Below are 19,725 nucleotides of genomic sequence, written 5' to 3' on the forward strand. Positions count from 1 at the left end.
TTATTTTTTGGGGCTCCAAAATCACTGTCAATGGTGACTGCACCCATGAAATTAAAAGACACTTACTCCTTGGAAGGAAAGTTATAACCAACCTAGACAGCATATTAAAAAGCAGAGACATTACTTTGTCAACAAAGGTCTGTCTAGTCAAGGCTATAGTTTTTCCAGTGGTCATGTATGGATGCGAGAGTTGGACTGTTAAGAAAGCTGAGCACCAAAGAATTGATGCTTTTGAACTGTGGTGTTGGAGAAGACTCTTGAGAGTGCCTTAGACTGCAAGGAGATCCAACCAGTCCATCCTAAAGGACATCAGTCCTGCGTGTTCATTGGAAGGACTGATGTTGAAGCTAAAACGCCAATATTTTGGCCACCTCATGCAAAGAGCTGACTCATTGGAAAAGACCCTGATGTTGGGAAAGATTGAAGGCAGGAGGAAAAGGGGCCGACAGAGGATGAGATGGTTGGATGGCATCACCGACTCAATGGACATGGGTTTGGGTGGACTCCAGGAGTTGGTGATGGACAGGGAGGCCTGGAGTGCTGTTCATGGAGTCGCAAAGAGCTGGACATCACTGAGAAACTGAACTGAACTGAACACACTACTCTGTCTGCTCTAGTTTCCTCACCAGTACAAGATGCCCAGATCACAGTCTCCCTGTGCAGTAGTTGCTGGCAGTAACTCAGCATCTGTGTAAATGTGACCACCATCTAGATACAAACATAAGTATCTGTATTTCAGTATACATCCAAGGACATGGAGACCAAATCCCTCCATCTTAAAGTTTCTGGAACATGGGCTCAACAAGGCTAACGGCAGCCACACACACACAAGTCCCACCTGCACAGCACAATGCTAACGTGCTGACCAGACACCAGAGGGACTGAGGCAATGAGTGAATTGCGTGGTGGTCTTTAGAGCTGGCCTATAGTTCAGTTCACTTGCTCAGTCATCTCTGACTCTCTGTGACCCCATGGACTGTGGCACACCAGGCTTCCCTGTCCATCACAAACTCCCAGAGCTTACTCAAACTCATGTCCATTGAGTCGGTGATGCCATCCAGCCATCTCATCCTCTGTCATCCCCTTCTCCTCCCACCTTCAATCTTTCCCAACATCAGGGTCTTTTCCAATGAGTCAGCTCTTTGCATCAGGTGGCCAAAATATTGGCGTTTTAGCTTCAACATCAGTCCTTCCAATGAACACGCAGGACTGATGTCCTTTAGGATGGACTGGTTGGATCTCCTTGCAGTCCAAGGCACTCTCAAGAGTCTTCTCCAACACCACAGCTCAAAAGCATCAATTCTTCGGTGCTCAGCTTTCTTTATAGTCCAACTCTCACATCCATACATGACCATTGGAAAAACCATAGCATTGACTAGAAGGGCCTTTGTTGGCAAAGTAACATCTCTGCTTTTTAATACGCTGTCTGGGTTGGTCCTAACTTTTCTTCCAAGGAGCAAGTGTCTTTTAATTTCATGGCTACAGTCACCACTGACAGTGATTTTCGAGCCCCCCAAAATAAAGTCTGTCATTGTTTCCATTGTTCCCCCATCTATTTGCCATGAAGTGATAGGACCAGATGCCATGATCTTAGTTTTCTGAATGCTGAGCTTTAAGCCAACTTTTTCACTCTCCACTTTCACTTTCATCAAGAGGCTCTTTAGTTCTTCTTCACTTTCTGCCACAGGGTGGTGTCATCTGCATATCTGATGTTACTGATACTTCTCCTGGCAATCTTGATTCCAGCTTGTGCTTCATCCAGTCCAGCATTTCTCATGATGTACTCTGCATATAAGTTAAATAAGCAAGGTGACCATATACAGCTTTGATGTACTCCTTTCCCGATTTGGAACCAGTCTGTTGTTACATGTCCAGTTGCTTCTTGACCTGCATACAGATTTCTCAGGAGACAGGTTTAGGTGGTCTGGTATTCCCATCTTTTTAAGAATTTTCCAGTTTTTTGTGATCCACACAGTCTTTGGCATAGTCAATAAAGCAAATGTTTTTCTGGAACTCTCTTGCTTTTTCTATGAGCCACAGGATGTTGGAAATTTGATCTTTGGTTCCTCTGCCTTTCCTAAAACGAGCTTGAACATCTGGAAGTTCACGTACTATTGAAGCCTGGCTTGGAGAATTTTGAGCATTACTTTGCTAGCGTGTATAGGAGCCCAACAAACCTGACTTCAACTATGACTGGCCAAGAGTCCACTGCCACACAGGCCGAGAGGCAGTGCAGGCATGTGGTCAAGGCACAGGCTCAAGTCAGGTACTGCAGGGCAGGCCCTGGTTCTGCTGCACACCCACTGGGGGCCTCGGACCAGTTACTCTCAGAATCTCAGTTTCTCCATCTGTAAGGGTAATGATAACAGCTCTGCATGGCAGGTGTGAAAACTGAATGAGATAACCATAAAACTGCTGTTTCAGTCTATTATTTAGTTTACTTATAAAACTGCTGTTTTCATTTATTTATTATTTTTAGCTTGCCATATGATGCTGAATAGTAAACCAAAGCAAGTGTCACCAAAAGTTAACTAATGTTTCTGAATATTTTTAGTCAAGAAATGGAAAAACCGCTTTCTCTATGAAAGGTCCTGTAGGTAGCATGAAATCTATTCCAGGGTCACAGGCTGAGATGAATGCTCACTATGAAGAAACTGTTTTCTTTCTGGTAACATTTCTAATACCAAAAAAGGAACAGAAAAACCTGGGCATATCTAGCAAAGTAAGTTTTGCAAAGAACGCAAAGGAAGATGATTTCCGGAGTTCACCTTCTATTCAGGGGCCTCTGAACCTGAGTTAGGTGAAGGCCCCCCCATGCTCTAGACGGGTCAGAATCCAGGATGGGACATGTTCTTGTTTTGTTTCTTCAGAGCAGCTCATCACTATAAATCAAGGTTTAGGTAAATGAAAACTTGACTTTATATAAATATGGTAACTCTCATTTGCAGTTAGTTCTCTTGACAATCAATCCCCACCCAGTGGTTCTCAAGGGGACATCGGTCACACCCAGAGCGATGTCTGCTTGCGAAAACTGGAGGGTGGGCTGAGCTACTGGCATCTAGTGTATAGAGGCCAGGAATGCTGTTCAAATCCCACAATGCGCAGAAAGCAAAAGCACACGTGTGCACACACACACAACACACACACCAGACCACCACCACCACCAATTATCCAGCCTAAAATGTCAAGAGCACCAAAGTTGAGAAACCCTGCTCTAACCTCTCATCCCTTCATCAGTTTAGAGAGAGACAAGAAGAGGTTTGTTTTCACAGTAAGCTTCATGCCATCCATCACACCTTCATCAAATATCCTTTACAGCGATTTCTGGGGAAACTGAATTTCCACCAGAAAACAGAAGAGGCTGTAAGTGGGGCAACTTGGCACTCATTGCCCACAGATGACAGGGAAAAGGGTCTTCCTGGGAAGAGGACTGATTTGTATTTAGCCCACAAGGAGGCAAAACCTTTCAAGCAGGCTCAGTTAACAAAGCCAGGAAGAGGAGAAGCCCCTGACAGAAATGTGTTCACTGACTTCTTGAAGGAATAGAACACAGAACTGGGAGAAAATTGAATCATTGTTTATCAGTCTGGTGTCTGACTGACATGTAGGCTAAAAAGCTCTAATACGAGGTCTGCGCCAGTGAGCTGTATTACAAACACTGCTGCTCTGGAACTCCAACAGCCTCATTTATAAAATAAGAGGCACGTCTCAGAGAGCTGCAGGGAGGATGGCATTTAACAGAAGGTAGAGCAGGAAAGACCATGGGCTTCCCCCACCCATTTCAGACACAGCAGCTCGCATACTCCTCCGAAAATGGAGTTGTGCTGCTTCTAAAAATAAGGTCAGATAACAATGAGCTGGATGATCTTGGAGACCTGATATTACATTAAGAGCCACCTAAGCAAGCTTTTCATCATCTATTACAGCACGTGTATCCTGCTGCAGCATTTCTTTGTACCTATGTTTTTCCAGATCACAGCTCATTTATCTTCGTGTCTTACTTCAACACAGGGTACCTACCTAATCAGGGTTTGCTGAGTGACTGGATGATTTCCAGAATGTGAGGTATTCTCAAAATCGAGGTATTCTCAAAGAGCAGATGACAAAGAGAACATTTAAAAGTGAATCCCAGACATAAGAAAATTGGCTGGCTAGTGAGTAAGTATCTTTGAGCACCATATTTACTACAAAAATTTCTACTGATGAGCAGTTGCGGGTGGTGGGGGGGGAGGTTACATGGGCCTTGTAGGGGGTCTGAAAGAGAAAGGTTGCACTGCATGGTTTTAAACTGCCTCCCTCACATTCCACAGATATAGCTATTAAGGACATACCTTTTAGATTTTAAGGACTCTGGAAGCCTGGTTAAGAACAGAACACTGCCTTACTTAAAAAAAAAAAAAAGAAAGAAAGAAAGAAATGGAGGGCTTCCCTTGTGGCTCAGTGGTAAAGAATCTTCCTGCCAGTGTTGGAGACACAGATTTGATCCCTGATCCGGGAGAACCCCACATGCCTGGGAGCAACTTAGCCAGTACATCACAACTATTGAGCCTGTGCTCTAGAGCCCGTGTGCAGAAACTACTGAAGCCCAAGTGCCTGAGAGCCTGTGCTCAGCAACCAGAGAAGCCACTGCAGTGAGAAGCCGAGGCACCGCAACTAGAGAGTAAGGCCCTGCTCACAACTGGCAAAAAGCCCGAGCAGCAATGAAGACTCAGCACAGCCAAAGTGAATAAATTTGTTAAATTATTTTTAAAAAGGAAAAGGAGGCTAGCAGTGTAGGGTGAGGCAGCAGACACAGCTGTACTTTAAAAAAAAAAAAAAAAAAAAGAGAGAGGTTTTGGGCTGGGAGGTGAGGGAGGGAGAAAAAGAAGGGTGGGGGAAGAAATGGCTAGGCAAAATTTTAACAGTCTAGGTAACAAACACTTGCCAGCACTGCTCCACCTGATGCAGACGTAAAGCGCCGGCCCTCCCTGCTGTCCACCTGGGAGACCCTTTACTCCCCCAGCTGGCTTCAGGGAAGGGGTTTCACAGCACTCTTCTTCTCAGGTCTGTTACTCTAGGGAAGGGGGAGGGGGGTCAAGCTTCTCTTAACAAGCCCACATTTTTAGAACATTTTGGAGGAAATACACCAAGGCATTATGTTGTTATGGTTACTGCAGGGGGGTAAAGCAAAATGCTACAAAAATACCAGTTTACCAAAAAGAAAATTTAAAAAAACAAACAGCAGTTTGCCACTGTAAAACTGAGCAACTTCCTGTTACATGAGACAGCCCCCACGAAATACATGAAGATACATGAAGTGGGTGCCTCTAATTCCCAAGAGGTCTCCAGAACTGGTCAAACATCATTGTAAGCGCTAATCATTACTGAGAAGAAATTCAAATGGCCCGGAACATCTACTGCTGACTAAGGACCTGATTAGGCAATACTGGATGAATAACTAGGGGAAAAGGTAGACAAGATGAGGAGGACAACTGACAAAGCAGAAAATCATGTGCTCCAGGGCTTGCTTTAAGGTGTGCTAACTCCAGTACTTTGGCCACCTCATGCGAAGAGTTGACTCACTGGAAAAGACCCTGATGCTGGGAGGGATTGGGGGCAGGAGGACAAGGGGACAACAGAGGATGAGATGGCTGGATGGCATCACTGACTCGATGGACGTGAGTCTGGGTGAACTCCGGGAATTGGTGATGAACAGGGAGGCCTGGCGTGCTGTGATTCATGGGGTCCAAAGAGTCGGATACGACTGAGCGACTGAACTGACTGAACTGACTGAACTGAATGCCTTTCCCCCAACCCAACCCTACACGGAAGGCTGATACCGGAAGCATGGACAGTGGAGCATCCACAGTTAGAGCAGGGTGGTGGTGGGCGATGTGGGGCGGGGGTACAAGCTTGGCCTACTTGGCTGGCTGAGCTCTGGGGAGCTAAGGCACTCATCTGAAACAGATAGTTTGCATGTCTCACTGCGTGTGCTACTCGACGGCAGTTCTAGGACAGTCTTTTCAGGCTATATGTCCAAAGCAGCAGAGGGGAGCTAGTTCTTAATCAGTCACCACTCCCGAACCTGCCCAGGGCTCCCTCCCTCTTTCATATCTTGTTTCCAACAGGCCAGTCATTTCTGAAAAAAATGGCCTGACCTTCCAAAAAGCACGTGATTTCTCACCCCATTCCCAACATTCCTACTTGGCTCTAAATCTGTATTGTGGACAGGCACACACTCTAAACAGCTGCACTTGACTATAAGGTCTCCGAAGGCAGAGCTGAGCATCACCCCCACTAGTTAGTAAGTGCATTTTAGCTGTGCCACGCCTGGCAACCAGATTAGACCGCTGTGTATGTGGGAACATGCTTGTATGTGGGACATACAAGCACTCATGTATGTCCCATGACACCTGGTGCTGGGTAGAAGGTTGTTTACAAAGGAATCCTTGGGTTTCTCTCTCTAATCTTCCACCCAGTTACCTCCTCATCTGAAGATACAAATTCAGAGATGTGTACTTCTGAAGACTGGTAGCAAAGCTATTTGTCAGATTATAATAATCATTACCCTTTTGGGGTTGCAAACCCTTCTGAGAATCAGAGGAAGACTTCTGACTCTCTCTCCAGGACAATCACAAGTTAAAAAAAACTTGCCTCATGTGGCTAATGCCTCCTGTGTTGAACTTCTGCAGATACAGAAGAAATAAATTTGGAGAGAACAGATTCATTAATAAATAAATACATGTTACCTATGCAATTCCAGAGCACCCGTAGGCCCCTCAAGTTCAGGAATCCCTGTTCTAGACAAGCCATTTATGAAAGACATTCTTTTTGTGGGTGACATGTTTCCAGTAACTCTCTGAATGCTCATTCACTAATGCTCATTCATTCTCTTCTGTTCCTGCTGTCTTTTAGGCAACGCAGTGGATTCAGTTCAAATGACTGTCTTTTCCATTTCTCAGCTCTTCACTTCCCTGACCTCCCAGAATATTGAGTGTCAAAACAACAATCACAAACCTTACAAAGTGAATTTTGTCTGGCGCCTCCTCAAGGTGACTGCCAATTCTTGGTGAACAAGGATCATGGGTTTGTTGTTTTTGTAACCCTCTCGGTGCACACTACAGAGGCAATACAAGTGTGCCAAGTGGGCAGAGAGTGCGCTGCTTCTCTGTCCTTTTACCTGTAGGCATTTGAACTTGAACGTATTGACTTAAATCTGGGCATGTGTCCCAGAAAAGTCACATGCAAAAGGGAAGAAAGCATAACCCAGAGGAGCCAATCATCTCACTGTTCCTTTTGGGTGCACCAGGAAGACTTTCTGCAAACACAAAAAGTGTTACAAAGCAAGACGAACATGACATTGAGCACAGACACTTAAGAGATTTCTCTGAGGCTGACAAAAACCCAAGTGTGGTAGAGGAATCAGTTCAGTCACTCAGTCGCGTCCGACTCTCTGCGACCCCATGAATCGCAGCACGCCAGGTCTCCCTGTCCGTCACCAACTCCCGGAGTTCACCCAGACTCACGTCCATCGAGTCGGCGATGCCATCCAGCCATCTCATCCTCCATTGTCCCCTTCTCCTCCTGCCCCCAATCCCTCCCAGCATCAGGGTCTTTTCCAATGAGTCAACTCTTTGCATGAGGTGGCCAAAGTTATTTTCTAATTAGTGGGACACCTGCAATTACTAAGCAAAGAGAAAGACTGACCCTCCCCTTGTCTCCTTCTAGAAAATTGAAGGAGCAAAAGTGTAACGTCACTTCACTATCTTTGCTTTTCTCATCACCTTCAAACATTGCTACCCAGAACCCCCTCACACTCTAACTCAGTTCTGCTCACTGATCCTTCCCCTTCCTCTGCCTGCCCTCCCCCAAGCTGCTCTGGAAATAGTTTCAGATGACAACAGTTCCTCCGCAGCAGCTCCAAGTGGTCTTGCCAGAGAGAACAGCAGATGCAGTACTAAGGAAGGGATGAACACGCTTGGGCATATGACATGCCATGTTATCATCCACAAACACTTATAATACTCATGGGGCTCCTTGACTACAAAGAGGCCTAAGATCTTGTTGGGGATTTTAAGCAGCTTTCAATAGAGAGAGAGAAAAAGAGAAACAGAAAGATAACTAACAGAACAGGTGTATTATACTATAAACGCTAATTGTGCTGTACAGACAATGGTGTTAAAGATAGAGCTTTATGTTCCAGATTTTCCAAGACTGTTCTGACTCAAATATCCTGTCTCACCAACTCCTTCAGTACACCTGTATGTTCAGACTATGGGTCCCAGTGTTTGTCATAATAAACAGGATCACCTCAGTGACTGATAAGGCAGGCCAGCCACCTAGATTAACTAAAAGCATGATGGCAGATTGTTCTAATCATGCCAGCACCTTCCCACAGCCCTCAGGTAATCATGGAATTGAATATAATACAAGACAGTGAAACGTGAGGCTTCCAAGACTGAGAGAGAGCTCGCTGGGAGAAAGGAAGCTGAGGGTATTTAGCAGAAGTCAGGCTGGCAAGGTGCTAGACACTTGTCTCTTTAGGCCATTCTTCCCCAAAGCCCTTTTAAAGTTACTGAGAACTATGACAATAATTAGACTTATTGATATTCCTGGGAAGGAAACAAATCTATTCGTGTGTTGCTCCTGTTGTCCCCTGGAGAAGGAAATGGCAACCCAATCCAGTATTCATGCCTGGAAATCCCACAGACAGAGGAGCCTGGCAGGCTACCATCCACCGGGTCGCAAAGAGTCGTAAACAACTTAGCAACTAAACAACAACAACAGACAGGAGACAGTACCCACTTGCTGGGCCTCTGGCAGAACGGCCGATGGCAGGCACTGTGCGTAGCAATCCATCCTTTCCTGTCACTACTTCTCTGCCTTCCTGCCAGTCTGCTTTCTCTTATGTCCAGGGAGGCCCCAAACAATAAGCATGAGGGAAATTTTAAAAACACAAGTTCCCAACCCCTAACTTCGTGAAACAGAAAGATTTGGAAACCCCTTAGATTGAAGAACAGCATTCTAAGCACCCAAGACTTGAAGGCTCATCAAGTATTAACTTCATTTTTCAGACACAGAAACTGCAGATCAAGGGGTTTAAATGTTTTTCTCATGATCAAAAATACTCCACAGTTTCCTTTGGGGGAGAAATGAACCATTTATTTGTCACTCTTTCTAATATAAATTAACATGTATGTATTTAGAAAACATACATGAATATGTAAAACATTATCTAGTGCTGAATAGCTGTTTATGAGTGAAAATAATGGTTACCAACTGATTAATCAGCTCAATTTTGTACTTAACAATTCAATCATTTTGAAGTGCAAACAAAAAGTCAGTGTATCTGTAGACTTTCACAGGGAGATACTTAAGCACATATTTGAAAAAAGAACCCTCCTCAATGAATGCAAGAAGACATGCAATTCTGATGCAATTCCTACTCCATAAGCCAACTATTCATTGGAAGGACTGATGCTGAAGCTCCAGTACTCTGGCCACCCTGATGCAAGAGCTGATTCACTGGAAAAGACCCTGATGCTGGGTAAGTCTGAGGGAAGGAGGAGAAGGGGGCAACAGAGGATGAGATGGTTGGATGGCATCACCGACTCGATGGACATGAATTTGAGCAAACTCTAGGAGATAGTGAAGAACAGGGAAGCCTGGCGTGTTGCAATCCATGGGGTCCCAAAGAGCCAGACACGACTTAGTGACTGAACAACAACAAACTGACAAAACAGCCCTTGAATTACTATTAAAATATTTGCTTAAAAAAACGATCACATAGGGAAATGCATGTTTGCTAAAAGCCTTCTAAAATTACATCAAAGTGACATTAAAACCTGCTCACTGAAAAGAGCCTCATGAATTTAACTGCTGTTTTGAAACGCCTAGTTAAGGTTCAGAATGTTATCTTGTAAGGAAGGTCTGACTATAGATGTGGTTGATATGATGACCCAGAAAGCGTCCTTTGCTCCACTGCAGTCAGCCAAGATCACAATTAAACACCAATACAGTATACTAACGCATATATATGGAATTTAGAAAGATGGTAACAATAACCCTGTGTATGAGACAGCAAAAGAGACACTGATGTACAGAAGAGTCTTATGGACTCTGTTGCAGAGGGAGAGGGTGGGAAGATTTGGGAGAAATGCATTGAAACATGTATAATATCATGTATGAAACGAGTTGCCAGTCCAGGTTCGATGTACGTTACTGGATGCTTGGGGCTAGTGCACTGGGATGACCCAGAGGGAGGGTATGGGGAGGGAGGAGGGAGGAGGGTTCAGGGTGGGGAACATGTGTATACCTGTGGCGGATTCATTTTGATATTTGGCAAAACTAACACAATTTGTAAAGTTAAAAAAAAAAAAAAAAAAGATGCAGTCCTCTAATGGGCTGATTGTAAATGAACTCCCTTTACAATAGCTATGCACCTCTAAATTATCTACAGTGAATTCCAAAACCATTATTATTCTTAAATAGAAAGAAGCTGGTCATATAGAAAGGATTTATGAATAAATGTAATGCATATTCTGTAAACATATATAACATTGTTAGACCAGACCATCAACAATACTGCTAAATTTCACTGGCTTTACAATGTGTAATATAATAGGAGACATTTTATGGTAAATAAACGAAGTCAATATGAAAAAGTAAACCAAACTGGAGTCAACAACATCACAGAGTACCTGAATGGTCACCAGAGTGAAATATCTTCACTATAAAAAACAGAAAGATCCCAGTATAAGCAGTTATACTAATTGTTCCAATTAAAGATATGCACCCCTCCTTCACTGTTGGCAAGAATTAATCAGTAATGGCACTGCTTCTCAGCAGGGCAAAAATATCCTGAGAGATTATTCAGGTTACAACAAAAGACAGAGTTTTCATCCTCTGCTTTTACACAAACAAACCTAACAGATATAATAAAGTTAAAAAGCAAATAACCTTCACTGTGTTCGATACAAAAGGAGATGTGACTCAGATTTCTCAATTCTCCCATTAAGTACTATCAGAATAAGAGACTGAATTAAGTGTGTACTTAAAATTTTTTAGTCCAGTAATAAACAAGGAGGTAATTTATGGTTCAAATTTTTCATCTTTTCTCTCCAAGGAGTTATAGCTACATTCTAAATTTTATACTGGAGAATTTCCTGGTGGTCCAATGATTAGGACACCACAATTTCACAGCTGAGGGCATGGGTTCCAATCCTGGTCAGGGAACTATGCTGAAATATACAATTTCAATATTCAAAAATGTCTTCCTCCTAGATGGATGATATTTTGGTTTTTCCTGCAAACCTGATACACAGCCCAACTGTTCTCTGAAGAGAGTCAGCTTTTCAAAAGAAACCAAAAAATCAAGGTAGCCAAAGGCCCTGGCTGTTTTGCTTTTTGACAGACTCAACGAGCGTAAACCAAAGGTGATGAATACTTTACTTTCTGTATTTCATCTTATGCTTGGCATTGTCATTTCTGGAGTAGCTCATATTCCTGACTCTGGAGACTCACAGGCTATCATCCTACTGGCCCAGGCAAAGGAAACAAGGAAATCCAGTCAGACAATGGGGAAATCACAGATTCTTCCCCTTCACATCCCCAGTCAGATGAAGTCACTCAACGAGTGTGTCCTTGAAATCCCCACACCCTCACCAGTGTTTTGCCTTATCTGCATGAGTGCCCATTTGCTCATTTGAGTCTGACTCTTTGCTACTCCATGGTCTACAGCCAGCCATGCTCCTCTGTCCATGGTCTTTTCCAGGCAAGAATACTGGAGTGGGTTGCAATTTCCTTCTCCAGGGAATCTTCCCAAACTAGGGATAGAACCTGCATCTCCTGCCTTAGCAAGCAGATTGTTTACCACAGAGCTACTCAGGAAGCCTTTGGCTTAGCTACTGTATTTGAAAACTTTTCCCAGTTTCACCAAGTAAACTTGGAAATGACCAACTGAACTGAGAGCTTCTGGTAAGCTTGTGATGTTTCTTCAAAAAAAAAAAAAAAAACTAAACTAAAGAATAAAGCACAGAATTACTCATTTATATTTCTTATCCCCCTCCTCACAAAAGAAAAATTAAAAATTTTAATGTGGCAGTTAAAATTTTAATCAAAATACCCTGATTAATGCCATAACAGAAATTCAAATACATAAAACCAGTAAGCTCCTGTTTCCTTCTACTTGGGAGGACAGTTTAGGGTGAGGGGGAAGACTGTCTAGTTTAAATAACATAAATTCATTTCCACTCTAGGAAAAAGCATGGGATCTGGGGGCAGATAACCGGGTACAAGACCACCTGTGCCCTTTTCCTGATTGTGGGAGGCAGGTTAAGCGTCTTAATTCCATTCATCATTAACCCCATTTCACAAGTGGAAAAACTATCAACTCACAGGGTTTTGTTAGGGGCTGAGAGTGAGAACGGGACGACAGAGGATGAGATGGCTGGATGGCATCACCCACTCTATGGACGTGAGTTTGGGTAAACTCCAGGAGTTGGTGATGGACAGGGAGGCCTGGCGTGCTGCAATTCATGGGGCCGCAGAGTCGGACACGACTGAGCGACTGAACTGAACTGAGAGTGAGAGGGCTTCCTGAGCTCTAGAGCACTATAGGATGTCTCTCTTTTTTTCAACCATGCTCCACCTGGTGCGGGTCATGGGAGCCAATGATACAACACGATAAGGATGAACAGCCACAGGCCACAGCAACCAGTTCACCAGAAGTCATTAAAATGACAAGACGCTGACAGGCCTTGTGCTAAGACACGGCGGTCCTGGCAGCTTTTACAGGGCAATTAACACACCGAGGGCACCGCGCTTGTGAGGTGACAGGTAGACTCCCTGCCAGACTAACCAGCTGCCCCTGACGTTGCTCCCTTGCAACCTGGCGGCCGCGGGTCATTAGGGAAGTCACAACAGTGACTCAAAGGGCCCTTTAGGCAGAGGTGAGTCAGGAGGAGGAAGGTCAGAGCCCGGTCCGCGCCAACAGCCCGGGTACGACTCTCGGACGCCAAGCTAGGTCTGGGTCCTCGCCGGCCCAAAGTGGACCGACGTGCTGGCTGGGGGGCCAGAGGCTGCAGGCCCGGCGGGAACGCCAAGTCCTCCCGCGGCGACCCGGGGGTCGGGTCACCTCCTGTGGGGCGCAGGAGACGCCGGCAGGGGGTGTGCCCCACGCGGACCAACGCCTACGAGCGGCTCAGGCCTCCCTCCCCGGGCCTCTGAAACGCCGTCTGGGAAGCGAGGTCCTCCCTCCCGGCCCCTGGCCGCCCCTCGCCCCGGCCCGTCCGGGCTTCCTCAGGCGGGCGCCGGGGAGCGGCGGGCCGTGTCGGCCGAGCCGAGTTCCCGAGAGCCAGGGGTGGCCAGGCTCGCGGAGAAGCCCCGAGGAAGGCCCTGCAGGGCACCGACACTCACCCGCCGCAAGTCCGCTCCAGCGTCCGTCAGCACCGCGTCCGCGCGTAAGTCAGCGACTGGCTCTGGCGCCGCGACCGCCGCAGCCTAGCAAGCAGCCCGACGTGCGCACGCAGCGGGGGCGGGGCCTGCGCAGGACACGCCCCTGCGGCGGGCACGCGGCAGCCGTCCTCGCGCGCTGGTCTGTGGCGGAAGTCGAAGTGCGGACGGGAGAGTTGTTCCCTTCGTGAGAAGGGGTGTTCATGAACGCCTCTCCGGGCTCTTCTTGCCCTTTATCACCACCGCTTCAGGCTTATCTCGTGCGTTCTCCTCCTGTCCCATCTGTTTCTTTAACCAGCCTGTCCCATCTGTCATTTCTTTAACCATCCAACTGGCTTCAGGACTGATATTGTCTGGTATTGGCAAAGGTATGGGGAATGTTATAATTGGCAATAGGCATTCTCTTTGATCTAGTACTTCCATTTCTGGGTAGCTTTTTCTAGAGAAACGCAAGAACCCAAAGAGACACAAACAAGCAAGTTCATTGCAACAGCATTTCGGTGAAAACCTTGAAAGAGCCTGAACGTCTAGTGGGATGGTTGGTTGACAGGTGCACATCTCCCTATTCAAGAGAGTTGTGCTGGATAAAAAGGAATGGCAGGGTGTTCCCTGGCAGTCCAGTGGGAACTAGGATCCCGCAAAAAAAAAAGTGGGGTGGGGGGGAGGGCAGACACCCCCTTAAGGGAGGCAATCAAGTAGAAGGGAATTAGAAAAACAAGTTGTAGGAGAATATAAAAATACATTCAGACGACTTCCCTGGTCCTCTAGTATGCATTATGTATCTGCATTATGCATTAACCAGACCTCCCCAGGGGCAGAAATACCTGCTCTACCATAAAGATCAATTCTTCTGCCACTGGCCATGAAACTCCTGAGATAATAACATTCCTTTCTCAATCCTGTAAGGAGTCAGGATGTAGATATCTTAGGGCGGTATTGGGCTGCACTTTATTAATGTTACTAGATATATTACTTGTATTCTGCCTATTTTATGAGATTGAGGTTTCTTGCATTACCAGACCTGTGACTGGGCCTCCGATAAAATTAATGACAATTAAACAGCTTGAGGTTTCTTGCATTACCAGATGTGTGACTGAGCCTCAGATAAAATTAATGACAATTAAACAACTTGAAACAATTGACCTTATAGATGATTCTATAAGATCATCTATAAGATGATTATAACAGTGTAACTCTAGATATGGGAAGAAGCAGCAAGCAAGAGCCATTTCCCTGACCATGACCAACGGTAAGACAGGTGGTACGGAGGCTTATGGCTATTCTTAACAGGGCCCTTTGTCAGCTGGTGCTAAGTCGCTTCAGTTGTGTCTGACTCTGTGCAACCCCATAGACGGCAGCCACCAGGCTCCCCCACCCCTGGGATTCTCCAGGCAAGAACACTGGAGTGGGTTGCCATTTCCTTCTCCAGTGCATGAAAGTTAAAAGTGAAAGTGAAGTCGCTCAGTCATGTCCAACTCTGCGACCCTGTGGACTGCAGCACGCCAGGCCTCCCTGTCCATCACCAACTGCCGGAGTTCACTCAAACTCACATCCATCGAGTCGGTGATGCCATCCAGCCTTCTCATCCTCTGTTGTCCCCTTCTCCTCCTGCCCCCAATCCCTCCCAGTATCAGAGTCTTTTCCAGTGAGTCAACTCTTCGCATGAGGTGGCCAAAGTACTGGAGTTTCAGCTTTCGCATCGTTCCTTCTAAAGAACACCCAGGACTGATCTCCTTTAGAATGAAATGGTTGAATCTCCTTGCAGTCCAAGGGACTCTCAAGAGTATTCTCCAAACCACAGTTCAAAAGCATCAATTCTTTGGTGCTCAGCTTTCTTCACAGTCCAACTCTCACATCCATACATGACCACTGGAAAAACCATAGCCTTGACTAGACGGACCTTTATTGGCAAAGTAATGTCTCTGCCTTTTAATATGCTGTCTAGGTTGGTCATTACTTTCCTTCCAAGAAGTAAGCGTCTTTTAATTTCATGGCTGCAGTCACCATCTGCAGTGATTTTGGAGCCCCAAAAAATAAAGTCTGACACTATTTCTCCATCTATTTCCCATGAAGTGGTGGGACCAGGTGCCATGATCTTCATTTTCTGAACGTTGAGCTTTAAGCCAACTTTTTCATTCTCCTCTTTCACTTTCATCAAGAAGCTTTTTAGTTCCTCTTCACTTTCTGCCATAAGGGTGGTGTCATCTGCATATCTGAGGTTATTGATATTTGTCCCAGCAATCTTGATTCCAGCTTGTGTTTCTTCCAGTCCAGCGTTTCTCATGATGTACTCTGCATATAAGGTAAATAAGCAGGGTGACAATATACAGCCTTGACGTACTCCTTTTCCTATTTGGAACCAGTCTGTTGTTCCATGTCCAGTTCTAACTGTTGTTTTCTAACCTGCATACAGATTTCTCAAGAGGCAGGTCAGGTGGTCTGGTATTCCCATCTCTTTCAGAATTTTCCACAGTTTATTATGATCCACACAGTCAAAGGCTTTGGCATAGTCAATAATGCAGAAATAGATGTTTTTCTGGAACTCTCTTGCTTTTTCCATGATCCAGAGGATGTTGGTAATTTGATCTCTGGTTCCTCTGCCTTTTCTAAAACCAGCTTGAACATCAGGAAGTTCATGGTTCATGTATTGCTGAACCCTGGCTTGGAGAATTTTGAGCATTACTTTACTAGCGTGTGAGATGAGTGCAATTGTGTGGTAGTTTGAGCATTCTTTGGCATTGCCTTTCTTTGGGATTGGAATGAAAACTGACCTTTTCCAGTCCTGTGGCCACTGCTGAGTTTTCCAATAGTGCTGGCATATTGAGTGCAGCACTTTCACAGCATCATCTTTCAGGATTTGAAATAGCTCAACTGGAATTCTGTCACCTCCAATAGCTTTGTTCATAGTGATGCTTCCTAAGGCCCACTTGACTTCACATTCCAGGATGTCTGGCTCTAGGTGAGTGATCACATCATCATGATTATCTGGGTCATGAAGATCTTTTTTGTACAGTTCTGTGTATTCTTGCCAGCTCTTCTTAATATCTTCTGCTTCTGTTAGGTCCATACCATTTCTGTCCTTTATTGAGCCCATCTTTGCATGAAATGTTCCCTTGGTATCTCTAATTTTCTTGAAGAGATCTCTAGTCTTTCCCATTCTGTTGTTTTCCTCTATTTCTTTGCACTGATCGCTGAGGAAGGCTTTCTTATCTCTTCTTGGTATTCTTTGGAACTCTGCCTTCAGATGCTTATATCTTTCCTTTTCTCCTCTGCTTTTCACTTCTCTTCTTTTCACAGCTATTTGTAAGGCCTCCCCAGACAGCCATTTTGCTTTTTTGCATTTCTTTTCCATAGGGATGGTCTTGATCCCTGTCTCCTGTACAATGTCACAAACCTCTGTCCATAGTTAATCAGGCACTCTATCTATCGGATCTAGTCCCTTAAATCTATTTCTCACTTCCACTGTATAATCATAAGGGATTTGATTTAGGTCATACCTGAATGGTCTAGTGGTTTTCCCTACTTTCTTCAATTTAAGTCTGAATTTGGCAATAAGGAGCTCATGAGCTGAGCCACAGTCAGCTCCCGGTATTATTTTTGTTGACTGTAAAGAGCTTCTCCATCTTTGGCTGCAAAGAATATAATCAATCTGATTTCGGTGTTGACCATCTCATGATGTCCATGTGTAGAGTCTTCTCTTGTGTTGTTGGAAGACGGTGTTTGCTATGACCAGTGTGTTCTCTTGGCAAAACTCTATTAGCCTTTGCCCTGCTTCATTCTGTATTCCAAGGCCAAATTTGCCTGTTACTCCAGGTGTTTCTTGACTTCCTACTTTTGCATTCCAGTCCCCTATAATGAAAAGGACATCTTTTTTGGGTGTTAGTTCTAAAAGGTCTTGTAGGTCTTCATAGAACCATTCAACTTCAGCTTCTTCAGGTTATTGGTTGGGGATTAGACTTGGATTACTGTGATATTGAATGGTTTGCCTTGGAAATGAACAGAGATCATTCTGTCATTTTTGAGATTGCATCCAAGTACTGCATTTCAGACTCTTTTGTTGACCATGATGGCTACTCCATTTCTTCTAAGGGATTCCTGCCTGCAGTAGTAGATATAATAGTCATCTGAGTTAAACTCACCCATTCCAGTCCATTTTAGTTCGCTGATTCCTAGAATGTCAACGTTCACTCTTGCCATCTCCTACTTGACCACTTCCAATTTGCCTTGATTCATGGACCTGACATTCCAGGTTCCTATGCAATATTGCTCTTTACAGCATCGGACCTTGCTTCTATCACCAGTCACATCCACAACTGGGTATTGTTTTTGCTGTGGCTCCATCCCTTCATTCTTTCTGGAGTTATTTCTCCACTGATCTCCAGTAGCATATTGGGCAGCTACCAACTTGGGGAATTCCTCTTTCAGTATCCTATCATTTTGCCTTTTCATACTGTTCATGGGGTTCTCAAGGCAAGAATACTGAAGTGGTTTGCCATTCCCTTCTCCAGTGGACCACATTCTGTCAGACCTCTCCAACATGACCCTCCCGTCTTGGGTGGCCCCACAGGGCATGGCTTAGTTTCATTGATTAGACAAGGCTGTGGTCCTAGTGTGATTAGATTGCCTAGTTGTCTGTGAGTATGGTTTCATTGTGTCTGCCCTCTGATGCCCTCTTGCAACACTTACTGTCTTACTTGGGTTTCTCTTACCTTGGACGTGGGGTATCTCCCTGATAAGAGTGGCCAAAGGTCCATATAGTCGAGGCTATGGTCTTCCCAGTGGTCACATGCAGTTGTGCACGCTGGACTGTAAAGAAGGCAGAGCACTAAAGAATTGATGCCTTCAAACTGTGGTGCTGTAGAAGACTCCTAAGAGTCCCTTGGACAGCAAGGAGATCAAACTAGTTAATCTTAAGGGAAATCAACCCTGAATACTCATTGGAAGGACTGATGCCAAAGCTGAAGTTCCAGAATTTTAGTCACTTGATTCGAACAGCCAGCTCATTGGAAAAGTCCCTGAAATTAGGAAAGATTGAGGACAGAAGGAGAAGAGGGCGTGTAAGGATGAGATGGTTGGATGGCATCACCGATGCAATGGACATGAACTTGGGCAAACTTTGGGAGATGGTGAAGGACTGGGAGGACTAGTGTGCTACGATCCGTGGGGTCACAAAGAGTTGGACACAACCTGGCAAATAAACAACACCAACAGGGCCTAGTCCAGTAATAGCTCATTGAATGGCCTATCAACGAAATTCTGACCTGAGAATGAGCATTCCTAGTACCAGGGGACAAACTATTCATGAAATGCCTCCTGAACTTTGGTTGAAGTTGAAATCAAAAGGGAAGGAATTGTAAAATAAAGAATGTTGCCCACCATCCAGTTCTACAGGAATTGAGTCATTAGTCACAATAGTCACTGACCTACAACACACCCTGAAATGGTGAAGATTGGGAGGAGGCACTTTGTGCTCTAGGAACACTGGCAGAAATGGCCCTCAGGTAGATATTTTCAGGAGAAATTTTTATGAACCCAGTTTCTTGTATCTTCCCGTACTTGGAAATGCACTAAAACCATTAACTAAGATATCCGTTCCTCAGGAAGAGCAGTAACTTTCTCCCAAGATGTGTGCTTGGTTGCCTGGGCGTGTGTGCTAAGTCTCTTCAGTTGTGTCTGACCCTTTGTGACCCCATGGACTGCAGCCCATTAGGCTCCTCTGTCCATGGGATTCTCCAGGCAAGAATACTGGAGTGGGTTGCCATGCCCTCCTCCAGGGGATGCCAACCCAGGGATTGAACCTACTTCTCTTATGTCTCCTGCATTGGCAGGTGGGTTCTTTACCACTAGGGCTGTGTAGGAAGCCTGTAACCTGCAACCTTTTCTCAAAATCACACCCTCATCTCTTCACAACAGTTCTCAGAGCTCAGGTTGACTGGAATAAAATTTTCCATTTCTTTCTTAGATTGGCCATTGTTTAATTTTTTTAGTCAATAATCCCTTTTTTTTTAATATATTTAACATTTTTTCTGTTTTATTTTTTCAACTACAAAACATTATCTTTGGGGCTTCTTGGTGATCCAATGGCTAAGACTCCACCCTCCCAATGCAGAGGGCCCAGGTTAGATCCCTAATCAGGGAACTAGATCCTACATGCTAAGACCCTGTGCAGCTAAATAACGTTCTTTAAAAACAAACAAACAAATGTTATCTTTCTACACATTTGTGTTTAGGTGTGTAAATGCATCCAAAAGAGGGAAGGTTTACACACTAGAATGACACAGGGATGGGAAAGCT

At 44.9% G+C, this 19,725-nt stretch overlaps 1 protein-coding gene across 2 annotated transcripts in view; it reads right to left on the reverse strand.

The window, feature by feature from the left end:
• Positions 1-13,510, reverse strand: part of HMOX2 (heme oxygenase 2) — a 28,146-nt gene extending 14,636 nt beyond the window's left edge. Inside the window, exon 1 of one of the 2 annotated variants that reach the window (XM_027528119.1) lies at positions 13,396-13,510. The gene's annotated coding sequence lies outside the window, so the exon portion shown is untranslated. Of the gene's footprint in view, positions 1-626; positions 645-13,395 lie in introns of those variants that run through there. The other variant, XM_027528118.1, reaches the window with a different exon arrangement.
• Between the last annotated feature and the right edge of the window lie 6,215 nt (positions 13,511-19,725).

This window comes from Bos indicus x Bos taurus, chromosome 25 (genome assembly GCF_003369695.1).
Source record: "Bos indicus x Bos taurus breed Angus x Brahman F1 hybrid chromosome 25, Bos_hybrid_MaternalHap_v2.0, whole genome shotgun sequence".
In the NCBI taxonomy this organism is placed as follows: Eukaryota; Metazoa; Chordata; class Mammalia; order Artiodactyla; family Bovidae; genus Bos; species Bos indicus x Bos taurus.